We start from the raw sequence: 17,802 nt of genomic DNA, 5'->3' as shown, positions 1-17,802 counted from the left end.
GAAGTCTCTGGCACTTCTGTGAAAACATACTTAAGAAAGAGCATTGAAGGCCAGAGGGACAGAAAGCCTTGAAATTGTGCAAGCACAGGAAATGGGGAGTAAGCAAGCAGCTGGGCAGGTGCTTGGCTACAAGCCGAGTCAACCCACCAGACCTGTACAACTTAAGAGGAGGTATCACAGCTTAAAACCTTCTCAGTCTTTTCAGGGTGCTTGCTCTTGGCAGATCCACCTTAGTGCCCGAGGTCTTATCATCACTGAACAATGTGAACAACTCCTGGTTGCTTTTGCAAATCTCAATGAAGCCAAAGTTTACTCACTGAAGAGAGAATCTCTTGTTCTGTGTATAGTTTGGACAGATTTCATAAGGCAAAAGGAAGGGTACAGTTTTGAATTGCCATTTCTATTTTTTCTTTTAAATACTTGAAATTAGCCTCACTAGTATATGTCCTATTTGTTTCCAACCTTTAGAGGTCCTAACACACTCACATTCTGATCCTGACTTTTCTCACTTTTTGACTGCAGTTGCCCATACATGTACATTTAAGATAATCTGAATTTCTAGCTTATCTTGTCTGGCCTCCAGCTGGCAGGCCAGTAGTTTTTCTCTACGTCTTGCATCTACTTGATGTTGTGCAGATACCCCATTAAATCTAGGACATTGCAAATGGCACTAGACACTTGTATTTGGGGACAAGTTAAGCTTTGAGTGTTCTTCTTAGGATAGTTCTTTAAAAGCTGTGAGTTCACTGTTGAAAGTAGAAGATAATATTGGAAACAGAATTGTAACAGTGCAATAATGTGGTAGTTCTGAAACCCCAATGTATGTCTTGCTATGTATAATTGCATAACACTCTGATTTTCTGAGTCTTCATCTACAAGTTAAACAACTAGGTGCATTCCACGTGATACAAGGTAGATAACTGCAATGCAGAAGTCTGCATTTGAACCAGTAAGAACAGGCTGTCTGTATTATCAAAGAAGAGGTACAGATACTCATTATACTAAAAGATTACTTTCAGTCTTTCTAAAATATACATAAAAAATTAATCCCTTGAACTACACATTAAATGAGTCTGATAGTCACTACTGAAAGCAGATATTGCATAGTCAACAGATTGACTATAAAGGGAGTCCCGGATGACAATTCATTGTCAGTGTTTAAAATTAGGTGGGATGAATATCATATCTAAAGTCTCCGCAAAATGTTAGCTCATTGTCTTAAAGATTTATGCAGATCCAAGGTCCTAGAGCTGATTTATTCTAACAAAGAAGGCAACTCTCAGTGACCATGGTTTGTTGATTTCTTGTTTGCTCTGTAATTTTCCAAAATTAGATACAAAATGAGAAAAGCAGATCTTGTCTAGCAGTATCTTATGATCTAATTTAAAGTGTTCAGGGAAGGAATATGATAAATACAGAGAAACCAACAGCCAAGTTCAGTTCCCAAGATAAGACTGAAATACAGAAAGCTGAGTCCTTGATATTAAGCTCTGAAACACGCCAAACATACTTCCAACAGAAAACTCCAAGGGATAAGAAGTTACTCAAGGTTTTATATTGAAGTTTCAAGAGATGTCATTTCACTAGCCCTGGAACATTTTTCTTTGACAAGTTGGTGAGAAAAACATTGGCTTCTTTTTCTTGACTCTGCACTGCCTATGAACATATTACATTGGCCTTTAGGAAAAGTAAAGCTATATGCTTGGGACTTTTTGCTCAAGATTTTTCTCAGATTTACACAAAAAAAATTAAAAGCTACTAAAACCATTATATTCCAGCTATAATAAATTTGTGGAAAGGAATGAGGCCAGTATGTCAGAAAGTTTTAGCATAATGCATTTGAATATTATGGCAAAAATTGATATTTTCTGTATACATAAAATATTTTACAAAGAAAAAGAAAATCTGAATGTTCTGTTTGTCTTCAGGCTGATTAGACTTCAAGTTCATTAAAGAAATAGACAAATGTCATATCCAAGATTATTAGTTCTGAACGTAGAAAACATTTCCCCTGTGCCTCTGAGGAAATTGTGGAAAACACAGTTTAAGTTGATGAAAAAACTTTCCATTGTTCATTCCACCCTTAGGACAATTTCAGCTTCTCTGCTGCAGTCATTGGCACCTTAATGATTTTTTAAAATAATTTACCGCTTATAGATGTTTCATCAAACTTGAACAAAACAGACCTCATTCTTGCTCACATTAGCCTTACTGCATGTCTACATTTGGGTGCAATACCTTATATCTGCACCAGATTTTCCTACTTAACAGTATTTATGTCTGGGTAAGCACTTGAGAATGACAAATGCCCTGTTTGCAGCAATGCTATATTTCATAATTTCAATCACCACTCAGGTAACATGTGCCAATGAATTTCATTCTTTGGGTTGCTTAATATAGAAAAAAGAATAGTATTATGGAGTATTTGGACTGTAACTGGTTATCTATCAGACGGATTGCTGACTTACATTTTAAACCTGCCTCTTCCCACAATATGATTCATTTAATCATAAACCTGATATGATTTTGTGATTCTAGACCAAATTCAGTGAAATATATAAGAATTAATTTAATTGTGAGTATGCAAATGTTTCCACAGACTCTAAGTTAAGCATATATTTCAGTGGTCTACTGTCTCAGACGCTAAGTAAATCTTGATTTTTGAACTAAAATTTGCCTTTCATAAACATCTGTGAGCTTCAATTCATACAGTTGTTAAATAAAAAGTTCAGCTACAAAAGTTACCAACAAAAGGAAATTCTGTTTGAAATTCACCAATATGTTTGCTAATCATTTTTTCAGTATTTGCCCATGTCTGTTCAAATGTCTGGGTTGTGGCTTTTCATCTATTTCAGGAATATTTTAAGCAAGCTATGCAAAAATCTTCCTTTGTGCTAGTTTGGCATATTGCAGGAAGGTTGAAGGTTTTTTCCCTTTTCTTTTTTTCTTTTTTTCTCTTTTTTTTTTTTTTTTATGCCTTCATGTATACTCTTGAAAGCTTAAATCACTTCAATTTCCTTCTAGGAGTCTCTGTTTTTCAAAGAGTTCATTCAGATGTAGCTTATATTTCAGGTATGTTGTGAGCAAAGATGCCTTTATTCATATAAATGCCACTACTTTACTAGACCTGGGAAATCTTTAGCTGTTTATATTTCTTTTAACATGAGTAGCTAGAGGCTTTCCATCCCAACATTACTTAATGAGCTGCTCTGTGTCTTTGCCTTACTAGAATACAAGCACATTCAACATTAATTGGGGCAGAAATGGCATGTGTATAGAAGCTTACATGACAATCACAAAGCTTAATTTTTTTAATCTTCCCTTTTAAAATATACAAACTGGCACAAATGACATATCTAATTCTCTTCATGTTTGATTGGAGAGCTAATAAACAGAAAAGATCAGCACAAAGCATTTCAAGCTACTATATGAACAGGTTAATACCAGTACTGCCTACTCCGAACAATTAAACTGAGATGTGATTATTTAACTTCACTGCTTTTTTCTCTTGAGTTACAATGCAAAGTTTTACAATCCAAGCATTCTGTTTATAAAATAAATTGAGTGCCCCAGGAAGCTATCACAAGGGTTGTCAGCTACACAGAAACTGGTTAGCCTATAGAAATGTCCATCATATGAAAGGTGATTGTTCTAGTTGTTATGCAAAATGGGCAAATAAGAGGGACTTTTTTATTTTTGTTAAATCATTTGTTGATTTATATCCTTTTATCATGACCTTTCTTACTCCTGTTTTCTCCAGACTAAACAAACTCCATCTGATCAATTTTTCCTCTGTAGAAGTCTTCGTTACCCTCTAATCATTTTGTCACTGGTCTGCATTTATTTCTGCTGTATTTTTTTTCACTAATATGACCAGAAGACCACAGTATGCAAGGTTAGGGCAAACATCATTTATACAGTGTTCGAACGTTATCTTCAGGATTGTTTTATATCCAGTCTTTGCCGTGGTACAATGTGGTATTTTGCTTTGACTACTCCTGTGCTCAAAAGATCTCCCCACACTGTCTGCAGGATAGCAGGAGTTAACACCAGGCCCAAGTACAGGTCAGGGGCTGACCTGCTGGAAAGCAGCTCTGCAGAGGAGGACTTGGGAGTTCTGGTCGACAACAGGTTGACCACGAGTCAGCAATGTGACCTTGTGGCCAAGAAGGCCAATGGTACCTGGGGTGCATTAGGAAAAGGTCAAGGGAGGTTCTCCTCCCCCTCTACTCTGCCCTGGTGAGGCTGCATCTGGGGTACTGCATCCAGTTCTGGGCTCCCCACTTTAAGGAGGACAAGGAATTACTGGCGGGAGTCCAGCAGTGGGCTATGAAGATGATGAGGGCCTGGACAATGTTTCTTATGAGGAGAGACTGAGGGAGCTGGGTCTGTTCAGCCTGGAGAAGAGAAGCTGAGAGGGGATCTTATCAATGCTTACAAATATCTCAAGAGTGGGTGTTAAGAGGATGGTACCAGACTCTTTTCAGTGATGCCCAGTGAAAGAATGAAGGACAACAGGCATAAACTGAAGCACAGGAGGTTCCGCCTAAACATGAGGAGAGACTTCTTTACCTTGAGGATGACAAAGCCCTGGAACAGGCTTCCCAGAGAGGTTGTGGAGTCTCCTTCTCTGGAGACATTAAAAAGCTGCCTGGACACATTCCTATGCGATTTGATCTGGTGAACCTGCTTTAGCAGATGGGTTGGACTTGATGATCTCCAGAGGTTCCTTCCAACTGTAACCATTCTGTGATTATGTGATTCTGTGAGTTGGCAAGCATAACTTTCCTCTCCTGCTCTCACTTAGTTTCAGCTAACTGCTGCTCTCATCTCTTCGTTAGCTATTTGTCTTCACCAGCGAACAGTGAGAGAAGAAGAACCAGGATGGAGAAAAAGACCAGCATCAGTCTCTGGATACAGCTGTCCAACCACCGCTTGCCTCCTCTACTTGGTGCTTGGCCAACCCAGTCACCTTGCCCTGGGCTTGTCCCACAACTCACTGCAATAACTCAGCTCCAGTGACCAGGTGAGGTGCAAGGCAACAGTGATATATTGAGTGGGGAGAGAAGGAGGAAAAAAGCATCTGACTTTGAAATGGTGGAGAGAAGTACAGGGAGAGAGCAATGGGGTTTTTTAGAGGTTGTGGGAGTCTGATCTACACTTGGAGAAACCATGGTAACCGGATTGTTCCAGAACTTATTATGAATCACAGAGCTACAGAAATGACAGAAGGGTTTATTTGTTTGGGGAGTTAGAGTTTATTTTTAACCCATAATTACTTCAAATTATTATTTTTTTCAATTGGAATTGAAATTTAATTTACATTTGTAATACCTAAACAAACACTTCTCAACACTGAATTCTTCATTCCTCTCCAGTGAAATAATTGCATCACTTTCAAGTGTTATCATCTTACCCAGTTCATCTCTTCTCTAGCTCATTAATAACTGATACATCAAACTATGAGGAACATGGTGCTTTTCATCAGGTACCTCTATATTGAACGGTAGGGATGAAGTTTAACTCATCAAATGTTTTTGCTGACTAAAAGTAGAATATGTAGTACAAGCTAGTCACCAAGACTCCCTTGAGAGAGAGGGTCACCATGAAGCACTTCCACAAGGTGAGCCATCTCATCTAGGATAAGAAGATTTGCCCCTTGTTTTCTGTCTCTTTAGCAGTTTCTGGAATGTAAGTGCAATTTACCTCTAATGTATTAGGGCTACTTAATTTCCTTGAAAGCCTCCTTCAAGGGATTTCATAAAAGGCTTGTTGAAATTCCAAATTAGTTATAATAACTGCCTTCTTGTACCTATGATTCAGTTCAAATACTCAGAAGTTAGGGATGTAGGTTTTTCTTTTACGGCAGATGTATCTTTTCAGCTTTACCATTTGATACCAATCAAGGTGTTCTGTAAACAAAATGAATCTTCATTTATAATTCAAATCTTTTTTTCCATACTGAAGCAAACCTGAAATCTACAATTTCTAGCACTTTTTTTAAAGGTGATTATACTTTCTGCCATCAAAACCCTCAGGTGGGGTTGATTAATTTAATGAGGGATTACATGTATTTTGACAGCATTTTCTTTATATTCCTTCAGCATGTCATCCAGTCTTGATATCTTGTCACCACCCAGCACCTCTCCAGAACTTTAACCACTGCTACCGCTTCCTTGTATTGACTTTTAAAGTTATTTTAGGATACATATTTTTCCATCATGCTTAGTGAGAAAGACAGTCTGAAATAAATGTAATTATTTCTTGACACTGCTACCGTATTTAAACACACTAATTTATGGCAGTGGGTATTATAGTGGATTGCAGGTTGTGGAGGAGGAAAGGATCTAGTGCAACCTGATCTAGTTGAAGATGTTCCTGCTCATTGCAAGCGGGTTGAACTAGACGACTTTTGAAGATCCCTTCCCATTCAAACTATTCTATGATTCTCAGATTCTATGAAGCAGGAATACGGATCCATTCCTCTTGAGAATCTGAAGATATACTGGAACTGTAAAATCACATTTACAGCACTGAAGGAAACAGAGCCAGAGAAATCAGTGAAAACCAACCTCCTCCACATAGCAGTGCTTGGCTGCAGGACACAAACGGTACTCAGTGCTTCAAAAGTACAACAATTATTTTGTTGGGGTTTTTTTCAGTTTAAACTGCACGAAATAACACATGGTCTGTGTAGCTACCCAGAGCAGTGCTTGTGTGCCCTGTGATGCAGCAGGGAAGCGTTTTAGGGTGTTTGCATGTGCGAAGGCTCTTTACAGTGCAGAGCACCAAAACTGGATGCTCAAATTGTTGCAATAGTCTGTCATTACAAGTATCATGAGGAGCGACTGAGGGAGCTGGAGCTGTTTAGCCTGAAGAAAAGGAGACTGAGGGGAGACCTTATCACTGTCTACAACTATATGATTTATGAAGGAGCACAGTGAACCTGGATCTGGCAAACAAGGGCAGCCTAAGAGTAAACTCAATGTGCTAATTTCTGGTTGAGATAAAGAAGTACAAAGAACCAGAATCTACCTTTTTTGACAGATATTGAAGTGTGATATGGGGGTTTTCTTCATGTCATTACCAAAAATCTTCAATTTAGTTCAAGACTATGTAAGGAGAATTTCCCATGTTGTCATTTACTGTCATTTTTCCAACTGCCTTCCTAACTCACATTTCTACTGTGTCCTTTTTCATTATATTTTTCATTATATTTTTCTCACTCATTTTACTAGTAAAGCAACCTTGGATTTCAAAAGGAGGAGGAGGAGCTCTGCTTCGAAATAGAAATTAACAGTTCAGTGTGATGACTCTAATTCCAGATTTATGAGTAACAAGACCATGTATGCATTTAGTATTTTCATGGATAAAAGCAAAATACTGCAAAGCAACTTCCCTCACATTTTTCTGACACCTGCTCAATTATCCTCTTTGATTTAGAGTTGAATGTTGAAAAGAAACATCTTTCATTTTATGCGATAGTTAAACTGTCAGGGTAAAACACAATATCTCCACAGTCAGACTAAATTAAAAGATACTACAGCAATCCTGGGAAGTTAAGTAGGTTTGAAGAGAAAAGAAAATGCAACATAAGTTAAGTTTCGTGAAGTTTCATCAGCTCTCAGGTTTGTTTTTTTTTCTTTCTCCTCCTTCTTTTTTAATCCTTACAATAAAGAGACTCTCTAAGTATAGAAAGAAATTTATCACAGATGACAAAACTATGAAAGGTGGTCATAATTTCTGGCACTTCATTCCCACTTCTTCCTCTTACTCCTAGCATAAAATTTCCAGACAAGTTTTGTAATGACCTAGCAGGTGCTGGTTGTGCAGCTCCAAGTAGTGTCACAATTCAGACCCACAATGTACTGATAGCTTTCCACCAAGAGTTATAACTTTACTTGGGAGACTTGCTGTGATTTGCAGTCTGCCATTGCTGTATGTTTTTTTACAATAATGCTTCATAAATACATTGCTGCCTCAGCATCTGATAACTGAACCATTCCCCATAGGTGCATTATGGAAAATATTTCATGTTTAAATTGTTGTGAAATATTGTCCCTTCTTATCTCTCAGATACATTATCCCCACAAATACTGTAAATGCTGTAGCAAATGGTTTATCTGTTCTAATTAGCATGTATGGAGGAATGAAAACCTGTATAATTGCATTTTGTTTCTCCTAAGCATTTAATTACTATGTGTCCTCTGGAAAAGAACAAAAAAAAAAAAAAAATCTTTAGCCTAAAAACTATCAGAATGGTGATCAATTCACATTTTTAAAGATTAAAAGTAGGAGTGGGAAGAGCTGATAGCTAAGGTGGTGTTTAGTAAGATACAGAACCTTGTATCTGCAGTTTGTGGATTCAAACCCGGTTTGTTAGTGGAATCTGAAAGTTTTATCAGAATCACAGCTTTCAAGACCAAAAAATACCTTTTGATCAAATATCTTGACTTTACATAAAAATTACCTCTTTATCCCTGCACTACGAATACCTTTTGTTTGATCAAATTGTATGCCTCAGAAAGGCAAGAAAACATTCAATGGATCAGACACCCAAAGAACCCAGCCTTGCCAGAAATTTATTTCAGTCAACAGCTACCTGTCTTTTTTTCTTTTCTTTTTTTTTTTTTTAAACAACCATTGGTCCTGTACTATCGGGCATTCTCTATGCGTTATTGGATTTGCACAGTACAGTCCACTTCATACACTAGCCCAGCTGCTTTTTCACCTGATTTTTGTGGGTCTGTTCTATGTTGTCTAAGTTTTTCAACATTTTCTTAAAAAGAGACATTTCTGCTGCATGTAGTTTCCCAATATTAGCCTTTCCAGTTCAAGTCCCCCTTCCCAATCCCAGACATTGTTACACTATTTATGCTCAAAGAGTTATACTAGTCCTTTTTACAACTGAATGTTGTTAAGTGCTTCTGCTGACTTCTTTGCTCCCTAGTTTTCTTTTCACTATCCTTTTTTTTCAGGACACATGGTTAGTATATAGTCAATGAGGTCTAGGAATAAGGTCTAAGTCATCTAAAACTCATCCAAGAGCACAACAGCTTCCAGGTACAACTAATTTCCTGAGTTTCATAATCAGTAGGCAACTAAATTCATCAGAGTTCTCCCTGAATGGCTTGGAAGGCCGTTGGGTAATGAACTTTTTTCACCCACACATGCTCAGAAGTGCTTGTTCATTGGAGATGAACATGGCACATACCTGTCTCATGACTGATGGAGGCAGGTGATGAAAGAGTTACCTCAAGATTAGAAACAGATACATGCATTCGTTGCTCCAACAGAGTATTTTCACAACAGTATGTCATTATTCACTTATTTTTTCTACAGCATTTTCCCTCAACGGTTGTTCTCCATGCCATATTTTTGCATTTGATTGTCGCCCACCTTAAAAACATAGTAAAAATGGAGTTTTATAATAAATCATATTTTTACAGTATTACTGATTGATATGTTATAAGCCTATATTTATCACTTGTATTACACTAATGCATAGCCTCACCAGGAATCAGGCCCTTTTGTGCTGGATGCCTGCCACATATTTAATAAAAAATGTAATTCCCTGCCCCGGAGAGACTAGTTTCTAAACATAGAGTTGGATAGAACAGGTGGAAAAAAACAGTAGTAGACAAGGCGATAGTGAAACAATCATTTTTCATCTTGCAAAATTATAACTGTTATACTACACAGCAATTTAAATCTGCTTTCCCGTGTACCAAAGGCAATCTATTTTCAAGTTTCAATAACTATCTCTTTTCCCGTTAGTTAAAAATATTTATATCAATCTTATTTGATTTAATCATTTTTAAATCACTTTCACTGAAGTATAGAAAAGCTGTTGAGCTCCTTTGTTTAAATATGAATCATAGCAATAATCACTCTTTGGTATTGTTCTAATTATCTAGATCTCCTCATGGTGGATTACAAATGCATACTAACTCAGGACAATTAGAAAGATGCTAATAAATGCAACGTCATGGTTCCTCACAGAATGCAAAACCAGCACCAATATGTAACTAAGTAGTTTGCAAAGAAAATTACCACATTTCAGGATCTAGAACTTCAGGCTCTCATGGGGATTTCAGGAGACAAGACTCATTGTACTTACCAGTCAGTATTCATACAGTTAGATATTGGTCCCTTCAGTTGATACTAGACTGCAGAAAAAAATGAAAGTTATCAATATAAAAAAAAAAAAAATTAAAAAGCAAAGCTGTTGAATCAGGGAATTTCAAAGTGCTGGGTCTAATTCATAGCTAGAAAAACACAGCAAAAATCCTTGAACTTGCCTGGCATTGCAATATCTTCTCCTGTCAATGTTTGTAATGTATCTGACACTGAGTGTAAGATAAACTAGTAAAAAATCTGGAAAACAGAAAGAAAAACACACATCGGCTGATGGAAGTGTCAACTGTTTTATTTTGGTTTTTTTTTTTATTTTTCCTGAGATCAGTTTTGTTTCAAATAAACTGTAACACTAAGAACATCCCAAGGAAGAGAACACTGGTGGCATTCTGTCTCCTGGAAGCTTAGTTTTCCCTTCTGCACCTGCTTTGAGATACTATACACAATGCAGCAGGGAGCTCCTGCAAGGTTTGTCCTATCCTCTACAAACCGGCAAGGGTCCACTGTACACCCCACAGAATCCAGCAGAAATTGTTCTGCAAGCTTCAATATTCCTTGAATCAGACCACAAGCAGTAATCCAATTAAAGTTATGTTTTAAAATATCAGAGTTTAAATTATTCCATTTGTATGTGATTCCAAAGAACCCCTACCCTATCAAAAGACACCTGTTAAATTCAGCATTAATCCCTCTTTCACTGGTCATATCCAAAGATCCAAAGGGCAAGGACAACAATTCTGCTGGATTTCAAAATTAAGCCTTTGGGAACAAACTTTGCCATCACTTCTAGTCCATCACCATGTCCAATACCCAAGACAAGCAATTAAGAACACGAAACAGTTTAAAACTAAGGCACAAGTTATGAAACTGCAGTATACCTTTGAGATCCAGGCAAAATATTTGCTATTGTAACTTTCCCATCTTGCAAAAATATTTGTGATCTCAGAAGCAGAATTTTTCAGATCCACACTCCATGGCATCTATAAGGTAGTCCCACTGGTGTCAAGCTGGCACCACAGTAACAAGTGCAGTAATACTCTGGGAATCCAGAATAGGACTATAATAAACATGTAGTCCCAGAACATCACAAAACCGAGAAGAGCTCCAGATGGTGCTAAGAAATATGCATTTATGTTACAAATATAAGGCCTGGTTCCATTGTCTTCCCTCAGGTTAGAAAAAAATATCACTGAGATTTTTCATGTAGTACAAAACTTTTCTTAATCACAGCAGTATTTTTAACTGCAAAAATAATTTAATCCTTATTTTTCATTACCATCTTATTTATAACAGGATTAGAGTTTTTGATTTGGCAATCCTTTCTTACATTAAGGAGTTGTCTACCAAAATAGTCCTGGTTATTTCAGTAAGAGTGCTCATGGATATATGGACTTGTTAACATATGGCTTACAGAACTGGAGCCCATTTTAAATGAAATTGGTAGGGAGAAAATTCCTCCTAACCTGATAAGGCAAGAGTAAGTCAGAGTCAGAGAGAGGGTAGTTTAGAGTGGGAGGTGAGGCAGCCTTGATTTTACGTGCAGCATAGCGTCAGATGTCCAAAGCAATCACTCCTATTTTTTGTTTAAAAGCAACAGAAAAGCTCTGCTTTCAGAAATGGCACATGCAAATTCAAGGAAGTGACTTACCTGTTTATTTGCATCACTGGCTAAAGAGCAGTTTTCCCTGCAGGCTATAGAACCACACATTTGCATCTTGCCTAAGATCCTATCACTTTCCACCTACTGACAGACCAGCATGGAAGAAGGTGTCCTTGGGTGTCAAAGCAAGGTGATCTTCATCTTGTGTCTCATCTGTGGGGAAGGGAAGAGATCCGTGCAGAAATTAAAGGCACTATGGAAATTTCCAAAGAGACAGAGTTCTAGAGTGGCCTCTGCTGTACTTTCTCTCCTTCATCTTGTACCAACACCGATCAATGGACTCATTGCCTGCGGTAATTCCCTGCAGTCATTACTTTACAGGTGAGTAATTTATGGCTTTGTAAAGGGCTCTGGGATGTTTGATTATGTCAAAGGTGTTATTGAAGTTCAGATTGTATTTGTATCCTAAATAGGACAAGATTACCACTGGGATTTATATCATTACTTTCGCTAATTATTTACAACATGGTGCCAATCACACTGTAGGCGTACTTGTAGCAACAGAAGAGATGATTCTGTGTAGGTGAACATAAACCCTGTTAGGTGTTAAAACATTCAAAGCAGTGCATGGCATTGACCTCCAGTGGCAGAAGCAATGATAGGCAGGACAAGGAAATCCAGCACCAAAGACATTAGGCGGAGCTGTCAACTGGAATAGTTAATTTTCAGCATGCAAATTTCTCAGTCCTCATCTGACCCAAATTCCCCATCTCATGACAATGTGGGTAAGGAATGGGACAGACTATTCCAGAGCCACAGCATCAAAGGGTGACTGGGGAATAACTTCAGAATCACTGTGTAAATGTCTCCCCACAGGGACGAGTACAGCGATTGTGGGTAGAAGTCTCCTCTTCAAGGTGAGGGGCAGAAATCTCAGTGCCTCCCAGCTAAAACAGCAAGAAAAAGGAAAATGAGACATGATTATTCCTCACAGGAACCAAGTTTTTATCCCTGCAGAGTCTTCAGTAAGAGTAGGAAAGCTCATACCACATAGTAATAGTTTTCCAACGCGTCTGTAAGCGGGCTGGGTCCCTGGGGATTGCAAGTGCGACAGCATCCTTAGATCCAGCCCTAATGACAGATACAGGGGAAAGCAGTAAAATTTTCTTTTTACTGGCAGATGCTACAATGATGTAAGAACTTCTTTCCCTCAGAGGGCTCACATTAGCATTTTCTCTGTCCTGAGAGTAAATCATGCCACTTAATCACAGTCTATAGCAAGACACAAACATCCCCTTTCTGAGCTCTCACACCCTCACCTTCACCTTTCCTAGCTGATGAGAACATGCCAACTTTGTTAAGTGAGCCACAAACTGCAATTCACTTGTCTTCTACTAGGCCCACACAATTCCACTTTCAGGAAGCTTCTATTTCTATTCCAATGGAGGGACATGGTACAAGTAAGTATCCGGAGGGACCCTCAGCGATAGTGGCATCACTTGGGGCAGATTCACAAAGTGACTCAAGCATTATCACACCAACACTGCATTATTTAATAGTCAGACACTGTGCTCCTAGACTCAGCAGAGCTTAAGAAGTGTCTTAATCTTTCCTTTCATTATTTAGCAAATAATCGTTTGATATTTGGTAGCTTGTGATTTGCAGAAAACAAATCCCTCCAGTGGGTGGGGGAAGGAAGGAATTCTGTGGTGTTTATTCTGCATATTTGCCTAGCCTCAGCTTTTGATTGTGAGAACATGTTCCAAGGGATTAGTTACTGGATTTGGAAGAATTATGGTTTCAACTTTCTGAGTGAAGAAAAGGAAAATCTTCTAGCCTACCGAAAATTAGAGGGTAATATTGAATGCATAAGGCAGGACTCCTCTGCCAAAATGTAACTGAAAAGGGTATAGGAGGTTACATTATTGTCTCCATGAAGAATCAGATGGAACACATTGGACTTTGATTATATTTCCCAGTGATAAATCTAACAACCTACGTCCTCCTGCACATTGGGCAGAATATCTTAATTTTCGTCCTATAGTTAGGGAACTAGGGAAGACTGTGGAGTTCCAGGCTACAATGTGAAATATCTAGACAATATCCTTGGATGATCAGGAACCCACAAGTAAAGAATGAAAAAACAAACCTGACATGTATGATGAGTGTGTTTTTAAGACATGCTTCAGGTCAGCATCAATGAAATGCAGAGGCAGAGAAAAGCATTCTGTTGTTTTTTTCAGGAAAGACAACACATTGACCAGTTATGTTTGTCATGGCCATCAGATATAAGTATGGATTGTTATTTGACTAATGAATATCAACTTATTTGGGAAACAGCATGTTCATTGCTAGAAACTGCAACTGGGTGACTTAGTGTACCAGAAGACTGACATTTCTTCCAGAGTTCAGCCAAGGGAAAAACATAAGTAAAATAAGCCATGGACAAGGGAAACAAGAGACCAAGGAGCCATCAGGACACAGAAAACGGCAAAGGAACACAAACATAATTTCCAGGGGAATATTTCCAAGGGAACAAATTTGTACTTATCAGACAGGTTCTGAATGATGCCTGGGTTCACTTCCAAGACAGCACTATGGTAAGAACGCTGGAGCTTGGGGAAAAGAAAACAACTTGGATAAATCAGTGGACATTAGTCAAAATAAACAGGGACTTCAAAAATTACACTTTGTTATTAAATCTTACAAAATCCATGTGTCTATTTTTTTCCAAGACCATTTGTCCCTAAGTTGATAAATTTTTTTTCAGAATCAAGGATCTCGAAATGGTTATGCTTAAATGACTTCAACATTCAGGGATCCAAAAGTCACCCCAGAGGCCTCAGGAAGTAGAGCTGATAAAATAAGTCAGAAGTGCGCTGGGAAATAAACACAGAAACTTGTTGAAATATCACTGCCGAAGTTGTGTAACTAATGTAGAGCTGGCAGTATTCTGGGTTAACTGATCAAAAAGAAATCAAAACCAAACAACTTCAAGTTTAAAACTTTGTTAGAAAGATGTGTTATTCCTCCTCTGCCATGGTCGTGACCATTGCTGTATTTATTGAAAATGAGATGCTTTTTGTTATTAAAGTGATTTCTCACAGAAAAGTTGACTTTAAAAATATGAAATTAAAATTATCTGAATTGAAATTTATACGAAAACATATAATCCAAAAAATCAGTAGTTAAATTCTAGACTTGGCCAAAGGTACTGGATTACATTGCTATTTCTCAAGTACTGGTGGCAGGAATTTACACTTGTTTGTTCGACTGAACAGAAATAACAGCAAATTACCAGTATCTATGAGAGAATCAGATATCAAAGATTCATCTCTTCCTTTGTTAGCCAGACATGGGCTGTCTACACAGCATTTTCCTGGCAGAAGCCATCTCATTCTACCCACCTCCTGATCCAGCTCCAATTTGGGAGCTAGAAGGCATATTTATCAACCAGTTGAGCCTGAGATAATGTACCCTGCCTCCCTGCAGGTCTTATCAGCGTGAGCACACCACACCTCAAACAGGGTTGCACCACTGCATCCAGCTACCTCCGAGCACAAACAGAGACCATCCACGTCCTCCTACAAAATCCTGATGGATGCATTTACTGAGACCCTTGTGCAGAAAGATAACAAATTGTAGGTAGCTAACAGCAGAAGGAAAAAGTTTGGCCAGCTGGCATAGCTCTAAGATCTGTAAACGTTTCCTAGCTGGCCGTTCAGTGCTTGTACAGGTCTGACAGAGAGGTAGGGAGGAATGATAGGGAGGCCAAAAAAGCAAGACTGCAATTTTGATACCATTGCGTATAAGATAGTGCCACAACTGGAAACATCATATCACCCTCAAATGCTGAAAATAACAGGCTGAAAGGATCTATAGCTCCAGTGCTTCATCTCAGCGTCATTTGCTGCTCTGCTTAAACCAGGTGGGCAGCACAGAGAGGTTGTAACTGGGCAAACATGGTAAAAATACTGACATATTCCAGACAGTCTCATAGAGCTGTGCTTAAAAAGGATAGATGTATCATAGTCAAAACACTGTTTTACGATTCAGAGTCACAGAATCTGGAATGGTTATGGATTAGCAGAGAAAAATTGCCGATGGGCATGCATTTGCACCCAGCCTCCCTAAACTCCTCTATTGAGGACATAGAAAGTAAGCTTGCTTTATGGCGGGTGACTTTAAATTAAGGGATATTTGCTGTACAACTGCTTCAGTTTGTTACTGAAAACAAGAGGTGGGAGTTATATGCCAAATGTCTGAAACTCAGTAGCACTAAGTCTAACCTGAGTACCTCAGGGGAGAAATAAGCAGTTCCAGTGGGCAGTTCATCCTATTCTAACATAGATGTCCAAGATAAATCAGTTCGATCACCCCCCAGAAGTGCTTATTTCTCTCTGTAAGTGGTTAGCTGAAATTTAGGTGTCTAATTGTGAGAAATCTAAAAGGAGAGATGGATCCCACTCATAGTTCTTTAAAATTATTCCAAAGTTCAGGAAAGTTTCTTTCTTACAAGAAATCTGGCACTTTAAAATGAGATTTGAAGTAACAATAAATTTTAAGGTAACATGGGTAAATGGGAAATAAATGAAAGGTGAACGATTTAAAATACAGGTAACTCCTGAGAAAGTTACTTGAATGAATTTAATATTAGGCATAGCTAGGGCTTCAGGAAATGAGAATTAATGTTCACATGTATTAGAAAGAAGTGTCATCTTAGGTCAGCTGTAAGTCTTGGCTCAGGAGATGTAGATGGAAAAATTCTAAACAGTGATATAGAAAAGTGAAACATTTGCTGTAAATACGTCTTGATGTTTGAAACAAAGGATTGTTACATACCCTTTCCATTTATATACCATCTCTATCAAAAGAAGAATATGAGATAACATCCACTAAAAATAAAACTTTTAGATTAACTCATGCTTACAACTTAGATACAAACATTTTTTTGAAAGGACTGAAGAATGTTTTTCAGTTGTTTTTAAATATTAATTTCTAACAGATCTTAGAAAGCTGGGATATTGAAATGGCTTGGAAAACAGCCAAAGTAATTCCAGTGTTTAATAAGGGTAAAAGAGATAACCTAGGAACCATAGAAAAATTACTCTGATGTATATTCCAGAAAAAATAATGCAACAGTTAAATCCGGATTCTATCAACAAACAGTGGCTAAACATATAATTAATGCCAGTCAACACAGTTTTGTGAAAAGTAAATCTTGTCAAACAAACCTACTGAGGTTTTTTTTTTTTACATGACTACACGTCCTATTGATGAAGTTGACCGTGTTGGCACAGCATTCTTCATTTCTAACAAGGCATTTGACTTAGTGCAACAAAACACTTTGGTTTAAAAACAAACGTGATTTGTGCAGAATTAACAGAGTGTACAGTAGACACAATAAAAAACATCTCACGGCATTTCAGAAAGTAGTAATTAAGAAATCAGTGGGCACAGCTGCTTCTACAAGGTTCCCCTAAATAGTCATTGCTCCATATGTGTAAGGAGCAATGAACTAGAAAGAGCATATGCACAAAACATAGCAGGGCAGTAAATAACAAAGACGAGGCTCTGCTGCAGAAATATCCGAAATGTCTGCTAAAACAGTTACATTCCAACAAAATGAGTTTAAGGACATGTAAATGCAGAACAATACATCTGGGGACCAGGAATGCAGATTGTATGTAAAGAAAGCGAGTCTCTCTCTTGGAAAACAGTAGCTCAGAAAAGGACTTGAGAGTCATTGTTGATAATCACCTCAAAGTAAGCTCCCAAAGCAGTGCTTTGGCTAAATGGCTAATATGATCCTTGGCTATATAAAAGGTGATTATCAAATAGAAGTAGCAAAGTGTTACTGCTGCACTAATTTGCTTTGATAAAACTGCCGCAACCATAAGGCATCTAGATATGGAGTCAGATCTTCTAGAAGAACATGGAAATCACAGAGAAAGTTGAAAAAAACAGGCCAGAGACTGAAAAGCAAATCCAAAGAAGTGAGGCTCAAAGAGCTCAACAATTTATTGGAGAAGACTGAAAGATGACTTGACCCAGGCATACAGGGG

The sequence above is a fragment of the Caloenas nicobarica genome, chromosome 3, assembly GCF_036013445.1.
Source record: "Caloenas nicobarica isolate bCalNic1 chromosome 3, bCalNic1.hap1, whole genome shotgun sequence".
NCBI classification, from domain to species: Eukaryota; Metazoa; Chordata; class Aves; order Columbiformes; family Columbidae; genus Caloenas; species Caloenas nicobarica.
The sequence above is the reverse complement of the archived record's forward strand: the minus strand, read 5'-3'. Positions refer to the sequence as shown.